This window comes from Rhinoderma darwinii, chromosome 1, assembly GCF_050947455.1.
Source record: "Rhinoderma darwinii isolate aRhiDar2 chromosome 1, aRhiDar2.hap1, whole genome shotgun sequence".
NCBI classification, from domain to species: Eukaryota; Metazoa; Chordata; class Amphibia; order Anura; family Rhinodermatidae; genus Rhinoderma; species Rhinoderma darwinii.
Window position 1 is genome coordinate 247,624,629 of NC_134687.1, and position 19,145 is coordinate 247,643,773.

Here is a 19,145-nt window from a genome sequence, read left to right on the forward strand (position 1 = left end):
TAATTTATAGTCCTTTTTAATCGATTGTGAAACAAAATCTAAACGACATAATAAAAAGTCAACCGCACCACGGATTCCCAGACAGTCTCCCACACTGGTACTAGCGAGGCCTTAAGCTGTGTAACTTCTGCGATCTGACGAGAGCAGCCACATTCAGCTTAGAATGGCCACTGACATTAAATGCTTTAATCCAAAGTCCTTTTTAATCGATTGTGAAACAAAATCTAAACGACATAATAAAAAGTCAACCGCACCACGGATTCCCAGACAGTCTCCCACACTGGTACTAGCGAGGCCTTAAGCTGTGTAACTTCTGCGATCTGACGAGAGCAGGCACATTCAGCTTAGAATGGCCATTGACTTTAAATGCTTTAATCCATAGTCCTATTTAATCTATTGTGAAACAAAATCTAAACAACATAATAAAAAGTCAACCGCACCACGGATTCCCAGACAGTCTCCCACACTGGTACTAGCGAGGCCTTAAGCTGTGTAACTTCTGCGATCTGACGAGAGCAGCCACATTCAGCTTAGAATGGCCACTGACATTAAATGCTTTAATCCAAAGTCCTTTTTAATCGATTGTGAAACAAAATCTAAACGACATAATAAAATGTCAACCGCACCACGGATTCCCAGACAGTCTCCCACACTGGTACTAGCGAGGCCTTAAGCTGTGTAACTTCTGCGATCTGACGAGAGCAGGCACATTCAGCTTAGAATGGCCATTGACTTTAAATGCTTTAATCCATAGTCCTATTTAATCTATTGTGAAACAAAATCTAAACGACATAATAAAAAGTCAACCGCACCACGGATTCCCAGACAGTCTCCCACACTGGTACTAGCGAGGCCTTAAGCTGTGTAACTTCTGCGATCTGACGAGAGCAGGCACATTCAGCTTAGAATGGCCATTGACATTAAAAGCCTTAATCCATAGTCCTAATTAATCTATTGTGAAACAAAATCTAAACAACATAATAAAAAGTCAACCGCACCACGGATTCCCAGACAGTCTCCCACACTGGTACTAGCGAGGCCTTAAGCTGTGTAACTTCTGCAATCTGATGAGAGCAGCCACATTCAGCTTAGAATGGCCACTGACATTAAATGCTTTAATCCAAAGTCCTTTTTAATCGATTGTGAAACAAAATCTAAACGACATAATAAAAGGTCAACCGCACCACGGATTCCCAGACAGTCTCCCACACTGGTACTAGCGAGGCCTTAAGCTGTGTAACTTCTGCGATCTGACGAAAGCAGGCACATTCAGCTTAGAATGGCCATTGACATCAAATACTTTAATCCATAGTCCTTTTTAATCGATTGTGAAACAAAATCTAAACGACATAATAAAAAGTCAACCGCACCACGGATTCCCAGACAGTCTCCCACACTGGTACTAGCGAGGCCTTAAGCTGTGTAACTTCTGCGATCTGACAAAAGTAGGCACATTCAGCTTAGAATGGCCATTGACATCAAATACTTTAATCCATAGTCCTTTTTAATCGATTGTGAAACAAAATCTAAACGACATAATAAAAAGGCAACCCCACCATGTATTCCCAGACAGCCTCCCACACTGGTACTAGCGAGGCCTTAAGCTGTGTAACTTCTGCGATCTGACGAGAGCAGGCACATTCAGCTTAGAATGGCCATTGACGTTAAATGCTTTAATCCATAGTCCTATTTAATCTATTGTGAAACAAAATCTAAACGACATAATAAAAAGTCAACCGCACCACGGATTCCCAGACAGTCTCCCACACTGATACTAGCGAGGCCTTAAGCTGTGTAACTTCTGCGATCTGACGAGAGCAGGCACATTCAGCTTAGAATGGCCATTGACATTAAATGCTTTAATTTATAGTCCTTTTTAATCGATTGTGAAACAAAATCTAAACGACATAATAAAAAGTCAACCGCACCACGGATTCCCAGACAGTCTCCCACACTGGTACTAGCGAGGCCTTAAGCTGTGTAACTTCTGCGATCTGACGAGAGCAGCCACATTCAGCTTAGAATGGCCACTGACATTAAATGCTTTAATCCAAAGTCCTTTTTAATCGATTGTGAAACAAAATCTAAACGACATAATAAAAAGTCAACCGCACCACGGATTCCCAGACAGTCTCCCACACTGGTACTAGCGAGGCCTTAAGCTGTGTAACTTCTGCGATCTGACGAGAGCAGGCACATTCAGCTTAGAATGGCCATTGACTTTAAATGCTTTAATCCATAGTCCTATTTAATCTATTGTGAAACAAAATCTAAACAACATAATAAAAAGTCAACCGCACCACGGATTCCCAGACAGTCTCCCACACTGGTACTAGCGAGGCCTTAAGCTGTGTAACTTCTGCGATCTGACGAGAGCAGGCACATTCAGCTTAGAATGGCCATTGACTTTAAATGCTTTAATCCATAGTCCTATTTAATCTATTGTGAAACAAAATCTAAACGACATAATAAAAAGTCAACCGCACCACGGATTCCCAGACAGTCTCCCACACTGGTACTAGCGAGGCCTTAAGCTGTGTAACTTCTGCGATCTGACGAGAGCAGGCACATTCAGCTTAGAATGGCCATTGACATTAAAAGCCTTAATCCATAGTCCTAATTAATCTATTGTGAAACAAAATCTAAACAACATAATAAAAAGTCAACCGCACCACGGATTCCCAGACAGTCTCCCACACTGGTACTAGCGAGGCCTTAAGCTGTGTAACTTCTGCGATCTGACAAAAGTAGGCACATTCAGCTTAGAATGGCCATTGACATCAAATACTTTAATCCATAGTCCTTTTTAATCGATTGTGAAACAAAATCTAAACGACATAATAAAAAGGCAACCCCACCATGTATTCCCAGACAGCCTCCCACACTGGTACTAGCGAGGCCTTAAGCTGTGTAACTTCTGCGATCTGACGAGAGCAGGCACATTCAGCTTAGAATGGCCATTGACGTTAAATGCTTTAATCCATAGTCCTATTTAATCTATTGTGAAACAAAATCTAAACGACATAATAAAAAGTCAACCGCACCACGGATTCCCAGACAGTCTCCCACACTGGTACTAGCGAGGCCTTAAGCTGTGTAACTTCTGCGTTCTGACGAGAGCAGGCACATTCAGCTTAGAATGGCCTTTGACATTAAATGCTTTAATCCATAGTCCTTTTTAATCGATTGTGAAACAAAATCTAAACGACATAATAAAAATTCAACCGCACCACGGATTCCCAGACAGTCTCCCACACTGGTACTAGCGAGGCCTTAAGCTGTGTAACTTCTGCAATCTGACGAAAACAGGCACATTCAGCTTAGAATGGCCATTGACATTAAATGCTTTAATCCATAGTCCTTTTTAATCGATTGTGAAACAAAATCTAAACGACATAATAAAAAGTCAACCGCACCACGGATTCCCAGACAGTCTCCCACACTGGTACTAGTGAGGCCTTAAGCTGTGTAACTTCTGCGATCTGACGAGAGCAGGCACATTCAGCTTAGAATGGCCATTGACATTAAATGCTTTAATCCATAGTCCTTTTTAATCGATTGTGAAACAAAATCTAAACGACATAATAAAAAGTCAACCGCACCACGGATTCCCAGACAGTCTCCCACACTGGTACTAGCGAGGCATTAAGCTGTGTAACTTCTGCGATATGACGAGAGCAGGGACATTCAGCTTAGAATGGCCATTGACATTAAATGCTGTGATCCATAGTCCTTTTTAATCGATTGTGAAACAAAATCTAAACGACATAATAATCATTCAACCGCACCACGGATTCCCAGACAGTCTCCCACACTGGTACTAGCGAGGCCTTAAGCTGTGTAACTTCTGCGATCTGACGAGAGCAGGCACATTCAGCTTAGAATGGCCATTGCCGTTAAATGATTTAATCCATAGTCCTATTTAATCTATTGTGAAACAAAATCTAAACGGCATAATAAAAAGTCAACCGCACCACGGATTCCCAGAACAGTCTCCCACACTGGTACTAGCGAGGCCTTAAGCTGTGTAACTTCTGCGATCTGACGAGAGCAGGCACATTCAGCTTAGAATGGCCATTGACGTTAAATGCTTTAATCCATAGTCCTATTTAATCTATTGTGAAACAAAATCTAAACGACATAATAAAAAGTCAACCGCACCACGGATTCCCAGACAGTCTCCCACACTGGTACTAGCGAGGCCTTAAGCTGTGTAACTTCTGCGATCTGACGAGAGCAGGCACATTCAGCTTAGAATGGCCATTGACATTAAATGCTTTAATCCATAGTCCTTTTTAATCGATTGTGAAACAAAATCTAAACGACATAATAAAAAGTCAACCGCACCACGGATTCCCAGACAGTCTCCCACACTGGTACTAGCGAGGCCTTAAGCTGTGTAACTTCTGCGATCTGACGAGAGCAGGGACATTCAGCTTAGAATGGCCATTGACATTAAATGCTTTAATCCATAGTCCTTTTTAATCGATTGTGAAACAAAATCTAAACGACATAATAAAAATTCGACCGCACCACGGATTCCCAGACAGTCTCCCACAATGGTACTAGCGAGGCCTTAAGCTGTGTAACTTCTGCGATCTGACGAGAGCAGGCACATTCAGCTTAGAATGGCCATTGACGTTAAATGCTTTAATCCATAGTCCTATTTAATCTATTGTGAAACAAAATCTAAACGACATAATAAAAAGTCAACCGCACCACGGATTCCCAGACAGTCTCCCACACTGGTACTATCGAGGCGTTAAGCTGTGTAACTTCTGCGATCTAACGAGAGCAGGCACATCCAGCTTAGAATGGCCATTGACATTAAAGGCTTTAATCCATAGTCCTTTTTAATCGATTGTGAAACAAAATCTAAACGACATAATAAAAAGTCAACCGCACCACGGATTCCCAGACAGTCTCCCACACTGGTACTAGCGAGGCCTTAAGCTGTGTAACTTCTGCGATCTGACGAGAGCAGGCACATTCAGCTTAGAATGGCCATTGACATTAAATCCTTTAATCCATAGTCCTTTTTAATCGATTGTGAAACAAAATCTAAACGACATAATAAAAAGTCAACCGCACCACGGATTCCCAGACAGTCTCCCACACTGGTACTAGCGAGGCGTTAAGCTGTGTAACTTCTGCGATCTAACGAGAGCAGGCACATCCAGCTTAGAATGGCCATTGACATTAAATGTTTTAATCCATAGTCCTTTTTAATCGATTGTGAAACAAAATCTAAACGACATAATAAAAAGTCAACCGCACCACGGATTCCCAGACAGTCTCCCACACTGGTACTAGCGAGGCCTTAAGCTGTGTAACTTCTGCGATCTGACGAGAGCAGGCACATTCAGCTTAGAATGGCCATTGACGTTAAATGCTTCAATCCATAGTCCTATTTAATCTATTGTGAAACAAAATCTAAACGACATAATAAAAAGTCAACCGCACCACGGATTCCCAGACAGTCTCCCACACTGGTAATAGCGAGGCGTTAAGCTGCGTAACTTCTGCGATCTAACGAGAGCAGGCACATTCAGCTTAGAATGGCCATTGACATTAAATGCTTTAATCCATAGTCCTTTTTAATCGATTGTGAAACAAAATCTAAACGACATAATAAAAAGTCAACCGCACCACGGATTCCCAGACAGGCTCCCACACTGGTACTAGCGAGGCCTTAAGCTGTGTAACTTCTGCGATCTGACGAGAGCAGGCACATTCAGCTTAGAATGGCCATTGACATCAAAAGCCTTAATCCATAGTCCTATTTAATCTATTGTGAAACAAAATCTAAACAACATAATAAAAAGTCAACCGCACCACGGATTCACAGACAGTCTCCCACACTGGTACTAGCGAGGCCTTAAGCTGTGTACCGTCTGCGATCTGACGAGAGCAGGGTCATTCAGCTTAGAATGGCCATTGACATTAAATGCTTTAATCCATAGTCCTTTTTAATCGATTGTGAAACAAAATCTAAACGACATAATAAAAATTCAACCGCACCACGGATTCCCAGACAGTCTACCACACTGGTACTAGCGAGGCCTATAAGCTGTGTAACTTCTGCGTTCGGACGAGAGCAGGCACATTCAGCTTAGAATGGCCATTGTCGTTAAATGCTTTAATCCATAGTCCTATTTAATCTATTGTGAAACAAAATCTAAACGCCATAATAAAAAGTCAACCGCACCACGGATTCCCAGACAGTCTCCCACACTGGTACTAGCGAGGCCTTAAGCTGTGTAACTTCTGCGATCTGACGAAAGCAGGCACATTCAGCTTAGAATGGCCATTGACATTAAATGCTTTAATCCATAGTCATTTTTAATCGATTGTGAAACAAAATCTAAACGACATAATAAAACGTCAACCGCACCACGGATTCCCAGACAGTCTCCCACACTGGTACTAGCGAGGCCTTAAGCTGTGTAACTTCTGCGATCTGACGAGTGCAGGCACATTCAGCTTAGAATGGCCATTGACATTGAATGCTTTAATCCATAGTCCTTTTTAATCGATTGTGAAACAAAATCTAAACGACATAATAAAAAGTCAACCGCACCACGGATTCCCAGACAGTCTCCCACACTGGTACTAGCGAGGCCTTAAGCTGTGTAACTTCTGCGATCTGACGAGAGCAGGGACATTCAGCTTAGAATGGCCATTGACATTAAATGCTTTAATCCATAGTCCTTTTTAATCGATTGTGAAACAAAATCTAAACGACATAATAAAAATTCAACCGCACCACGGATTCCCAGACAGTCTCCCACACTGGTACTAGCGAGGCCTTAAGCTGTGTAACTTCTGCGATCTGACGAGAGCAGGCACATTCAGCTTAGAATGGCCATTGACGTTAAATGCTTTAATCCATAGTCCTATTTAATCTATTGTGAAACAAAATCTAAACGACATAATAAAAAGTCAACCGCACCACGGATTCCCAGACAGTCTCCCACACTGGTACTAGCGAGGCCTTAAGCTGTGTAACTTCTGCGATCTAACGAGAGCAGGCACATTCAGCTTAGAATTGCCATTGACATTAAAAGCCTTAATCCATAGTCCTATTTAATCTATTGTGAAACAAAATCTAAACAACATAATAAAAAGTCAACCGCACCACGGATTCCCAGACAGTCTCCCACACTGGTACTAGCGAGGCCTTAAGCTGTGTAACTTCTGCGATCTGACGAGAGCAGCGACTTTCAGCTTAGAATGGCCATTGACATTAAATGCTTTAATCCATAGTCCTTTTTAATCGATTGTGAAACAAAATCTAAACGACATAATAAAAATTCAACCGCACCACGGATTCCCAGACAGTCGCCCACACTGGTACTAGCGAGGCCTTAAGCTGTGTAACTTCTGCGATCTGACGAGAGCAGGCACATTCAGCTTAGAATGGCCATTGACATTAAAAGCCTTAATCCATAGTCCTAATTAATCTATTGTGAAACAAAATCTAAACAACATAATAAAAAGTCAACCGCACCACGGATTCCCAGACAGTCTCCCACACTGGTACTAACGAGGCCTTAAGCTGTGTAACTTCTGCGATCTGACGAGAGCAGGCACATTCAGCTTAGAATTGCCACTGACATTAAATGCTTTAATCCAAAGTCCTTTTTAATCGATTGTGAAACAAAATCTAAACGACATAATAAAAAGTCAACCGCACCACGGATTCCCAGACAGTCTCCCACACTGGTACTAGCGAGGACTTAAGCTGTGTAACTTCTGCGATCTGACGAGAGCAGGGACATTCAGCTTAGAATGGCCATTGACATTAAATGCTTTAATCCATAGTCCTTTTTAATCGATTGTGAAACAAAATCTAAACGACATAATAAAAAGTCAACCGCACCACGGATTCCCAGACAGTCTCCCACACTGGTACTAGCGAGGCCTTAAGCTGTGTAACTTCTGCGATCTGACGAGAGCAGGCACATTCAGCTTAGAATGGCCATTGACATTAAAAGCCTTAATCCATAGTCCTATTTAATCTATTGTGAAACAAAATCTAAACAACATAATAAAAAGTCAACCGTACCACGGATTCCCAGACAGTCTCCCACACTGGTACTAGCGAGGCCTTAAGCTGTGTAACTTCTGCGATCTGACGAGAGCAGGGACATTCAGCTTAGAATGGCCATTGACATTAAATGCTTTAATCCATAGTCCTTTTTAATCGATTGTGAAACAAAATCTAAACGACATAATAAAAATTCAACCGCACCACGGATTCCCAGACAGTCTCCCACACTGGTACTAGCGAGGCCTTAAGCTGTGTAACTTCTGCGTTCTGACAAGAGCAGGCACATTCAGCTTAGAATGGCCATTGACGTTAAATGCTTTAATCCATAGTCCTTTTTAATCGATTGTGAAACAAAATCTAAACGACATAATAAAAAGTCAACCGCACCACGGATTCCCAGACAGTCTCCCACACTGGTACTAGCGAGGCCTTAAGCTGTGTAACTTCTGCGATCTGACAAAAGCAGGCACATTCAGCTTAGAATGGCCATTGACATGAAATACTTTAATCCATAGTCCTTTTTAATCGATTGTCAAACAAAATCTAAACGACATAATAAAAAGGCAACCGCACCACGGATTCCCAGACAGCCTCCCACACTGGTACTAGCGAGGCCTTAAGCTGTGTAACTTCTGCGATCTGACGAGAGCAGGCACATTCAGCTTAGAATGGCCATTGACGTTAAATGCTTTAATCCATAGTCCTATTTAATCTATTGTGAAACAAAATCTAAACGACATAATAAAAAGTCAACCGCACCACGGATTCCCAGACAGTCTCCCACACTGGTACTAGCAAGGCCTTAAGCTGTGTAACTTCTGCGATCTGACGAGAGCAGGCACATTCAGCTTAGAATGGCCTTTGACATTAAATGCTTTAATCCATAGTCCTTTTTAATCGATTGTGAAACAAAATCTAAACGACATAATAAAAATTCAACCGCACCACGGATTCCCAGACAGTCTCCCACACTGGTACTAGCGAGGCGTTAAGCTGTGTAACTTCTGCAATCTGACTAAAACAGGCACATTCAGCTTAGAATGGCCATTAACATTAAATGCTTTAATCCATAGTCCTTTTTAATCGATTGTGAAACAAAATCTAAACGACATAATAAAAAGTCAACCGCACCACGGATTCCCAGACAGTCTCCCACACTGGTACTAGTGAGGCCTTAAGCTGTGTAACTTCTGCGATCTGACGAGAGCAGGCACATTCAGCTTAGAATGGCCATTGACATTAAATGCTTTAATCCATAGTCCTTTTTAATCGATTGTGAAACAAAATCTAAACGACATAATAAAAAGTCAACCGCACCACGGATTCCCAGACAGTCTCCCACACTGGTACTAGCGAGGCATTAAGCTGTGTAACTTCTGCGATCTGACGAGAGCAGGGACATTCAGCTTAGAATGGCCATTGACATTAAATGCTGTAATCCATAGTCCTTTTTAATCGATTGTGAAACAAAATCTAAACGACATAATAAAAATTCAACAGCACCACGGATTCCCAGACAGTCTCCCACACTGGTACTAGCGAGGCCTTAAGCTGTGTAACTTCTGCGATCTGACGAGAGCAGGCACATTCAGCTTAGAATGGCCATTGACGTTAAATGATCTAATCCATAGTCCTATTTAATCTATTGTGAAACAAAATCTAAACGGCATAATAAAAAGTCAACCGCACCACGGATTCCCAGACAGTCTCCCACACTAGTACTAGCGAGGCCTTAAGCTGTGTAACTTCTGCGATCTGACGAGAGCAGGCACATTCAGCTTAGAATGGCCATTGACGTTAAATGCCTTAATCCATAGTCCTATTTAATCTATTGTGAAACAAAATCTAAACGACATAATAAAAAGTCAACCGCACCACGGATTCCCAGACAGTCTCCCACACAGGTACTAGCGAGGCCTTAAGCTGTGTAACTTCTGCGATCTGACGAGAGCAGGCACATTCAGCTTAGAACGGCCATTGACATTAAAAGCCTTAATCCATAGTCCTATTTAATCTATTGTGAAACAAAATCTAAACAACATAATAAAAAGTCAACCGTACCACGGATTCCCAGACAGTCTCCCACACTGGTACTAGCGAGGCCTTAAGCTGTGTATCTTCTGCGATCTGACGAGAGCAGGGACATTCAGCTTAGAATGGCCATCGACATTAAATGCTTTAATCCATAGTCCTTTTTAATCGATTGTGAAACAAAATCTAAACGACATAATAAAAATTCAACCGCACCACGGATTCCCAGACAGTCTCCCACACTGGTACTAGCGAGGCCTTAAGCTGTGTAACTTCTGCGTTCTGACAAGAGCAGGCACATTCAGGTTAGAATGGCCATTGACGTTAAATGCTTTAATCCATAGTCCTATTTAATCTATTGTGAAACAAAATCTAAACGACATAATAAAAAGTCAACCGCACCACGGATTCCCAGACAGTCTCCCACACTGGTACTAGCGAGGGCTTAAGCTGTGTAACTTCTGCGATCTGACGAAAGCAGGCACATTCAGCTTAGAATGGCCATTGACATTAAATACTTTAATCCATAGTCCTTTTTAATCGATTGTGAAACAAAATCTAAACGACATAATAAAAAGTGAACCGCACCACTGATTCCCAGACAGTCTCCCACACTGGTACTAGCGAGGCCTTAAGCTGTGTAACTTCTGCGATCTGACGAGAGCAGGCACATTCAGCTTAGAATGGCCATTGACGTTAAATGCTTTAATCCATAGTCCTATTTAATCTATTGTGAAACAAAATCTAAACGACATAATAAAAAGTCAACCGCACCACGGATTCCCAGACAGTCTCCCACACTGGTACTAGCGAGGCTTTAAGCTGTGTAACTTCTGCGATCTGACGAGAGCAGGCACATTCAGCTTAGAATGGCCATTGACATTAAAAGCTTTAATCCATAGTCCTTTTTAATCGATTGTGAAACAAAATCTAAACGACATAATAAAAATTCAACTGCACCACGGATTCCCAGACAGTCTCCCACACTGGTACTAGCGAGGCCTTAAGCTGTGTAACTTCTGCGATCTGACGAGAGCAGGCACATTCAGCTTAGAATGGCCATTGACATTAAATGCTTTAATCCATAGTCCTTTTTAATCGATTGTGAAACAAAATCTAAACGACATAATAAAAAGTCAACCGCACCACGGATTCCCAGACAGTCTCCCACAATGGTACTAGCGAGGCCTTAAGCTGTGTAACTTCTGCGATCTGACGAGAGCAGGCACATTCAGCTTAGAATGGCCGTTGACGTTAAATGCTTTAATCCATAGTCCTATTTAATCTATTGTGAAACAAAATCTAAACGACATAATAAAAAGTCAACCGCACCACGGATTCCCAGACAGTCTCCCACACTGGTACTATCGAGGCGTTAAGCTGTGTAACTTCTGCGATCTAACGAGAGCAGGCTTATCCAGCTTAGAATGGCCATTGACATTAAAGGCTTTAATCCATAGTCCTTTTTAATCGATTGTGAAACAAAATCTAAACGACATAATAAAAAGTCAACCGCACCACTGATTCCCAGACAGTCTCCCACACTGGTACTAGCGAGGCCTTAAGCTGTGTAACTTCTGCGATCTGACGAGAGCAGGGACATTCATCTTAGAATGGCCATTGACATTAAATGCTTTAATCCATAGTCCTTTTTAATCGATTGTGAAACAAAATCTAAACGACATAATAAAAATTCAACCGCACCACGGATTCCCAGACAGTCTCCCACACTGGTACTAGCGAGGCCTTAAGCTGTGTAACTTCTGCGATCTGACGAGAGCAAGCACATTCAGCTTAGAATGGCCATTGACGTTAAATGCTTTAATCCATAGTCCTATTTAATCTATTGTGAAACAAAATCTAAACGACATAATAAAAAGTCAACCGCACCACGGATTCCCAGACAGTCTCCCACACTGGTACTAGCGAGGCGTTAAGCTGCGTAACTTCTGCGATCTAACGAGAGCAGGCACATTCAGCTTAGAATGGCCATTGACATTAAATGCTTTAATCCATAGTCCTTTTTAATCGATTGTGAAACAAAATCTAAACGACATAATAAAAAGTCAACCGCACCACGGATTCCCAGACAGGCTCCCACACTGCTACTAGCGAGGCCTTAAGCTGTGTAACTTCTGCGATCTGATGAGAGCAGGCACATTCAGCTTAGAATGGCCATTGACATCAAAAGCCTTAATCCATAGTCCTATTTAATCTATTGTGAAACAAAATCTAAACAACATAATAAAAAGTCAACCGCACCACGGATTCACAGACAGTCTCCCACACTGGTACTAGCGAGGCCTTAAGCTGTGTAACTTCTGCGATATGACGAGAGCAGGCACATTCAGCTTAGAATGGCCATTGACATTAAATCCTTTAATCCATAGTCCTTTTTAATCGATTGTGAAACAAAATCTAAACGACATAATAAAAAGTCAACCGCACCACGGATTCCCAGACAGTCTCCCACACTGGTACTAGCGAGGCCTTAAGCTGTGTAACTTCTGCGATCTGACGACAGCAGGGACATTCAGCTTAGAATGGCCATTGACATTAAATGCTTTAATCCATAGTCCTTTTTAATCGATTGTGAAACAAAATCTAAACGACATAATAAAAAGTCAACCGCACCACGGATTCCCAGACAGTCTCCCACACTGGTACTAGCGAGGCGTTAAGCTGTGTAACTTCTGCGATCTAACGAGAGCAGGCACATCCAGCTTAGAATGGCCATTGACATTAAATGTTTCAATCCATAGTCCTTTTTAATCGATTGTGAAACAAAATCTAAACGACATAATAAAAAGTCAACCGCACCACGGATTCCCAGACAGTCTCCCACACTGGTACTAGCGAGGCCTTAAGCTGTGTAACGTCTGCGATCTGACGAGAGCAGGGACATTCAGCTTAGAATGGCCATTGACGTTAAATGCTTTAATCCATAGTCCTATTTAATCTATTGTGAAACAAAATCTAAACGCCATAATAAAAAGTCAACCGCACCACGGATTCCCAGACAGTCTCCCACACTGGTACTAGCGAGGCCTTAAGCTGTGTAACTTCTGCGATCTAACGAGAGCAGGCACATCCAGCTTAGAATGGCCATTGACATTAAATGTTTTAATCCATAGTCCTTTTTAATCGATTGTGAAACAAAATCTAAACGACATAATAAAAAGTCAACCGCACCACGGATTCCCAGACAGTCTCCCACACTGGTACTAGCGAGGCCTTAAGCTGTGTAACGTCTGCGATCTGACGAGAGCAGGGACATTCAGCTTAGAATGGCCATTGACATTAAATGCTTTAATCCATAGTCCTTTTTAATCGATTGTGAAACAAAATCTAAACGACATAATAAAAATTCAACCGCACCACGGATTCCCAGACAGTCTACCACACTGGTACTAGCGAGGCCTTAAGCTGTGTAACTTCTGCGTTCTGACGAGAGCAGGCACATTCAGCTTAGAATGGCCATTGACGTTAAATGCTTTAATCCATAGTCCTATTTAATCTATTGTGAAACAAAATCTAAACGCCATAATAAAAAGTCAACCGCACCACGGATTCCCAGACAGTCTCCCACACTGGTACTAGCGAGGCCTTAAGCTGTGTAACTTCTGCGATCTGACGAAAGCAGGCACATTCAGCTTAGAATGGCCATTGACATTAAATGCTTTAATCCATAGTCATTTTTAATCGATTGTGAAACAAAATCTAAACGACATAATAAAAAGTCAACCGCACCACGGATTCCCAGACAGTCTCCCACACTGGTACTAGCGAGGCCTTAAGCTGTGTAACTTCTGCGATCTGACGAGAGCAGGAACATTCAGCTTAGAATGGCCATTGACATTGAATGCTTTAATCCATAGTCCTTTTTAATCGATTGTGAAACAAAATCTAAACGACATAATAAAAAGTCAACTGCACCACGGATTCCCAGACAGTCGCCCACACTGGTACTAGCGAGGCCTTAAGCTGTGTAACTTCTGCGATCTGACGAGAGCAGGCACATTCAGCTTAGAATGGCCATTGACATTAAAAGCCTTAATCCATAGTCCTAATTAATCTATTGTGAAACAAAATCTAAACAACATAATAAAAAGTCAACCGCACCACGGATTCCCAGACAGTCTCCCACACTGGTACTAGCGAGGCCTTAAGCTGTGTAACTTCTGCGATCTGACGAGAGCAGGCACATTCAGCTTAGAATGGCCACTGACATTAAATGCTTTAATCCAAAGTCCTTTTTAATCGATTGTGAAACAAAATCTAAACGACATAATAAAAAGTCAACCGCACCACGGATTCCCAGACAGTCTCCCACACTGGTACTAGCGAGGACTTAAGCTGTGTAACTTCTGCGATCTGACGAGAGCAGGGACATTCAGCTTAGAATGGCCATTGACATTAAATGCTTTAATCCATAGTCCTTTTTAATCGATTGTGAAACAAAATCTAAACGACATAATAAAAAGGCAACGCACCACGGATTCCCAGACAGTCTCCCACACTGGTACTAGCGAGGCCTTAAGCTGTGTAATTTCTGCGATCTGACAAGAGCAGGCACATTCAGCTTAGAATGGCCATTGACATTAAATGCTTTAATCCATAGTCCTTTTTAATCGATTGTGAAACAAAATCTAAACGACATAATAAAAAGTCAACCGCACCACGGATTCCCAGACAGTCTCCCACACTGGTACTAGCGAGGCCTTAAGCTGTGTAACTTCTGCGATCTGACGAGAGCAGGCACATTCAGCTTAGAATGGCCATTGACATTAAATGCTTTAATCCATAGTCCTTTTTAATCGATTGTGAAACAAAATCTAAACGACATAATAAAAATTCAACCGCACCACGGATTCCCAGACAGTCTCCCACACTGGTACTAGCGAGGCCTTAAGCTGTGTAACTTCTGCGATCTGACGAGAGCAGGGACATTCAGCTTAGAATGGCCATTAACATTAAATGCTTTAATCCATAGTCCTTTTTAATCGATTGTGAAACAAAATCTAAACGACATAATAAAAATTCAACCGCACCATGGATTCCCAGACAGTCTCCCGCACTGGTACTAGCGAGGCGTTAAGCTGTGTAACTTCTGCGATCTAACGAGGGCAGGCACATTCAGCTTAGAATGGCCATTGACGTTAAATGCTTTAATCCATAGTCCTTTTTAATCGATTGTAAAACAAAATCTAAACGACATAATAAAAAGTCAACCGCACCACGGATTCCCAGACAGTCTCCCACACTGGTACTAGCGAGGACTTAAGCTGTGTAACTTCTGCGATCTGACGAGAGCAGGGACATTCAGCTTAGAATGGCCATTGACATTAAATGCTTTAATCCATAGTCCTTTTTAATCGATTGTGATACAAAATCTAAACGACATAATAAAAATTCAACCGCACCACGGATTCCCAGACAGTCTCCCACACTGGTACTAGCGAGGCCTTAAGCTGTGTAACTTCTGCGTTGTGACGAGAGCTGGCACATTCAGCTTAGAATGGCCATTGAAGTTAAATGCTTTAATCCATAGTCCTATTTAATCTATTGTGAAACAAAATCTAAACAACATAATAAAAAGTCAACCGCACCACGGATTCCCAGACAGTCTCCCACACTGGTACTAGCGAGGCCTTAAGCTGTGTAACTTCTGCGATCTGACGAGACCAGGCACATTCAGCTTAGAATGGCCATTGACATTAAATGCTTTAATCCATAGTCCTTTTTAATCGATTGTGAAACAAAATCTAAACGACATAATAAAAAGTCAATCGCACCACGGATTCCCAGACAGTCTCCCACACTGGTACTAGTGAGGCCTTAAGCTGTGTAACTTCTGCGATCTAACGAGAGCAGGGACATTCAGCTTAGAATGGCCATTGACATTAAAGGCTTTAATCCATAGTCCTTTTTAATCGATTGTGAAACAAAATCTAAACGACATAATAAAAACTCAACGGCACCACAGATTCCCAGACAGTCTCCCACACTGGTACTAGCGAGGCCTTAAGCTGTGTAACTTCTGCGTTCGGACGAGAGCAGGCACATTCAGCTTAGAATGGCCATTGACGTTAAATGCTTTAATCCATAGTCCTATTTAATCTATTGTGAAACAAAATCTAAACGACATAATAAAAAGTCAACCACACCACGGATTCCCAGACAGTCTCCCACACTGGTACTAGCGAGGCGTTAAGCTGTGTAACTTCTGCGATCTAACGAGAGCAGGCACATTCAGCTTAGAATGGCCATTGACTTTAAATGCTTTAATCCATAGTCCTTTTTAATCGATTGTGAAACAAAATCTAAACGACATAATAAAAAGTAAACCGCACCACGGATTCCCAGACAGTCTCCCACACTGGTACTAGCGAGGCCTTAAGCTGTGTAACTTCTGCGATCTGACGAGAGCAGGCACATTCAGCTTAGAATGGCCATTGCCGTTAAAAGCCTTAATCCATAGTCCTATTTAATCTATTGTGAAACAAAATCTAAACAACATAATAAAAAGTCAACCGCACCACGGATTCCCAGACAGTCTCCCACACTGGTACTAGCGAGGACTTAAGCTATGTAACTTCTGCGTTCTGACGAGAGCAGGCACATTCAGCTTAGAATGGCCATTGACGTTAAATGCTTTAATCCATAGTCCTTTTTAATCGATTGTGAAACAAAATCTAAACGACATAATAAAAAGTCAGCCGCACCACGGATTCCCAGACAGTCTCCCACACTGGTACTAGCGAGGCCTTAAGCTGTGTAACTTCTGCGATCTGACGAGAGCAGGCACATTCAGCTTAGAATGGCCTTTGACATTAAATGCTTTAATCCATAGTCCTTTTTAATCGATTGTGAAACAAAATCTAAACGACATAATAAAAAGTCAACAGCACCACGGATTCCCAGACAGTCTCCCACACTGGTACTAGCGAGGCCTTAAGCTGTGTAGCTTCTGCGATCTGACGAGAGCAGGGACATTCAGCTTAGAATGGCCATTGACATTAAATGCTTTAATCCATAGTCCTTTTTAATCGATTGTGAAACAAAATCTAAACGACATAATAAAAAGTCAACCGCACCACGGATTCCCAGACAGTCTCCCACACTGGTACAAGCGAGGCCTTAAACTGTGCAACTTCTGCGATCTGACGAGAGCAGGCACATTCAGCTTAGAATGGCCATTGACATTAAAAGCCTTAATCCATAGTCCTATTTAATCTATTGTGAAACAAAATCTGAACAACATAATAAAAAGTCAACCACACCACGGATTCCCAGACAGTCTCCCACACTGGTACTAGCGAGGCCCTAAGCTGTGTAACTTCTGCGATCTGACGAGAGCAGGGACATTCAGTTTAGAATGGCCATTGACATTAAATGCTTTAATCCATAGTCCTTTTTAATCGATTGTGAAACAAAATCTAAACGACATAATAAAAATTCAACCGCACCACGGATTCCCAGACAGTCTCCCACACTGGTACTAGCGAGGCCTTAAGCTGTGTAACTTCTGCGTTCTGACGAGAGCAGGCACATTCAGCTTAGAATGGCCATTGACGTTAAATGCTTTAATCCATAGTCCTATTTAATCTATTGTGAAACAAAATCTAAACGACATAATAAAAAGGCAACCGCACCACGGATTCCCAGACAGTCTCCCACACTGGTACTAGCGAGGCCTTAAGCTGTGTAACTTCTGCGATCTGACGAGAGTAGGCACATTCAGCTTAGAATGGCCATTGACATGAAATGCTATAATCCATAGTCCTTTTTAATCGATTGTGAAAAAAAATCTAAACGACATAATAAAACTGCAACCGCACCACGGATTCCCAGACAGTCTCCCACACTGGTACTAGCGAGGCGTTAAGCTGTGTAACTTCTGCGATCTGACGAGAGCAGGCACATTCATCTTAGAATGGCCATTGACATTAAAAGCCTTAATCCATAGTCCTATTTAATCTATTGTGAAACAAAATCTAAACAACATAATAAAAAGTCAACCGCACCACGCATTCCCAGACAGTCTCCCACACTGGTACCAGCGAGGCCTTAAGCTGTGTAACTTCTGCGATCTGACGAGAGCAGGGACATTCAGCTTAGAATGGCCATTGACATTAAATGCTTTAATCCATAGTCCTTTTTAATCGATTGTGAAACAAAATCTAAACGACATAATAAAAACTCAACCGCACCACAGATTCCCAGACAGTCTCCCACACTGGTACTAGCGAGGCCTTAAGCTGTGTAACTTCTGCGATCTGACGAGAGGAGGCACATTCAGCTTAGAATGGCCATTGACATTAAATGCTTTAATCCATAGTCCTTTTTAATCGATTGTGAAACAAAATCTAAACGACATAATAAAAAGTCAACCGCACCACGGATTCCCAGACAGTCTCCCACACTGGTACTAGCGAGGCCTTAAGCTGTGTAACTTCTGCGATCTGACGAGAGCAGGCACATTCAGCTTAGAATGGCCATTGACATTAAAAGCCTTAATCCATAGTCCTATTTAATCTATTGTGAAACAGAATCTAAACAACATAATAAAAAGTCAACCGCACCACGGATTCCTAAAAAGTCAACCGCACCACGGATTCCCAGACAGACTCCCACACTGGTACTAGCGAGGCCTTAAGCTGTGTAACTTCTGCGATCTGACGAGAGCAGGTACATTCAGCTTAGAATGGCCATTGACGTTAAATGCTTTAATCCATAGTCCTATTTAATCTATTGTGAAACAAAATCTAAACGACATAATAAAAAGTAAACCGCACCACGGATTCCCAGACAGTCACTAACACTGGTACTAGCGAGGCGTTAAGCTGTGTAACTTCTGCGATCTAACGAGAGCAGGCACATTCAGCTTAGAATGGCCATTGACATTAAATGCTTTAATCCATAGTCCTTTTTAATCGATTGTGAAACAAAATCTAAACGACATAATAAAAAGTCAACCGCACCACGGATTCCCAGACAGTCTCCCACACTGGTACTAGCGAGGCCTTAAGCTGTGTAACTTCTGCGATCTGACGAGAGC

General features: G+C 42.1%; 17 pseudogenes; all 17 read right to left on the reverse strand.

Annotated features, from left to right (window-relative positions):
- Positions 1–243: 243 nt before the first annotated feature.
- LOC142701358 (5S ribosomal RNA) lies at positions 244–360 on the reverse strand (annotated as a pseudogene).
- A 255-nt stretch (positions 361–615) lies between these two features.
- On the reverse strand, positions 616–732 carry LOC142701369 (5S ribosomal RNA; annotated as a pseudogene).
- A 69-nt stretch (positions 733–801) lies between these two features.
- Positions 802–918, reverse strand: LOC142701380 (5S ribosomal RNA; annotated as a pseudogene).
- Positions 919–2,103: 1,185 nt separating this feature from the next.
- LOC142701391 (5S ribosomal RNA) lies at positions 2,104–2,220 on the reverse strand (annotated as a pseudogene).
- Positions 2,221–2,289: 69 nt separating this feature from the next.
- Positions 2,290–2,406, reverse strand: LOC142701402 (5S ribosomal RNA; annotated as a pseudogene).
- Positions 2,407–2,475: 69 nt separating this feature from the next.
- On the reverse strand, positions 2,476–2,592 carry LOC142701424 (5S ribosomal RNA; annotated as a pseudogene).
- A 441-nt stretch (positions 2,593–3,033) lies between these two features.
- Positions 3,034–3,150, reverse strand: LOC142711339 (5S ribosomal RNA; annotated as a pseudogene).
- A 255-nt stretch (positions 3,151–3,405) lies between these two features.
- Positions 3,406–3,522, reverse strand: LOC142707275 (5S ribosomal RNA; annotated as a pseudogene).
- A 628-nt stretch (positions 3,523–4,150) lies between these two features.
- LOC142701435 (5S ribosomal RNA) lies at positions 4,151–4,267 on the reverse strand (annotated as a pseudogene).
- A 69-nt stretch (positions 4,268–4,336) lies between these two features.
- On the reverse strand, positions 4,337–4,453 carry LOC142709910 (5S ribosomal RNA; annotated as a pseudogene).
- A 441-nt stretch (positions 4,454–4,894) lies between these two features.
- On the reverse strand, positions 4,895–5,011 carry LOC142701446 (5S ribosomal RNA; annotated as a pseudogene).
- Positions 5,012–5,266: 255 nt separating this feature from the next.
- On the reverse strand, positions 5,267–5,383 carry LOC142701457 (5S ribosomal RNA; annotated as a pseudogene).
- Positions 5,384–6,569: 1,186 nt separating this feature from the next.
- On the reverse strand, positions 6,570–6,686 carry LOC142709921 (5S ribosomal RNA; annotated as a pseudogene).
- A 2,859-nt stretch (positions 6,687–9,545) lies between these two features.
- On the reverse strand, positions 9,546–9,663 carry LOC142679464 (5S ribosomal RNA; annotated as a pseudogene).
- Positions 9,664–9,732: 69 nt separating this feature from the next.
- LOC142710296 (5S ribosomal RNA) lies at positions 9,733–9,848 on the reverse strand (annotated as a pseudogene).
- A 6,207-nt stretch (positions 9,849–16,055) lies between these two features.
- On the reverse strand, positions 16,056–16,171 carry LOC142678142 (5S ribosomal RNA; annotated as a pseudogene).
- Positions 16,172–16,984: 813 nt separating this feature from the next.
- Positions 16,985–17,101, reverse strand: LOC142691007 (5S ribosomal RNA; annotated as a pseudogene).
- Between the last annotated feature and the right edge of the window lie 2,044 nt (positions 17,102–19,145).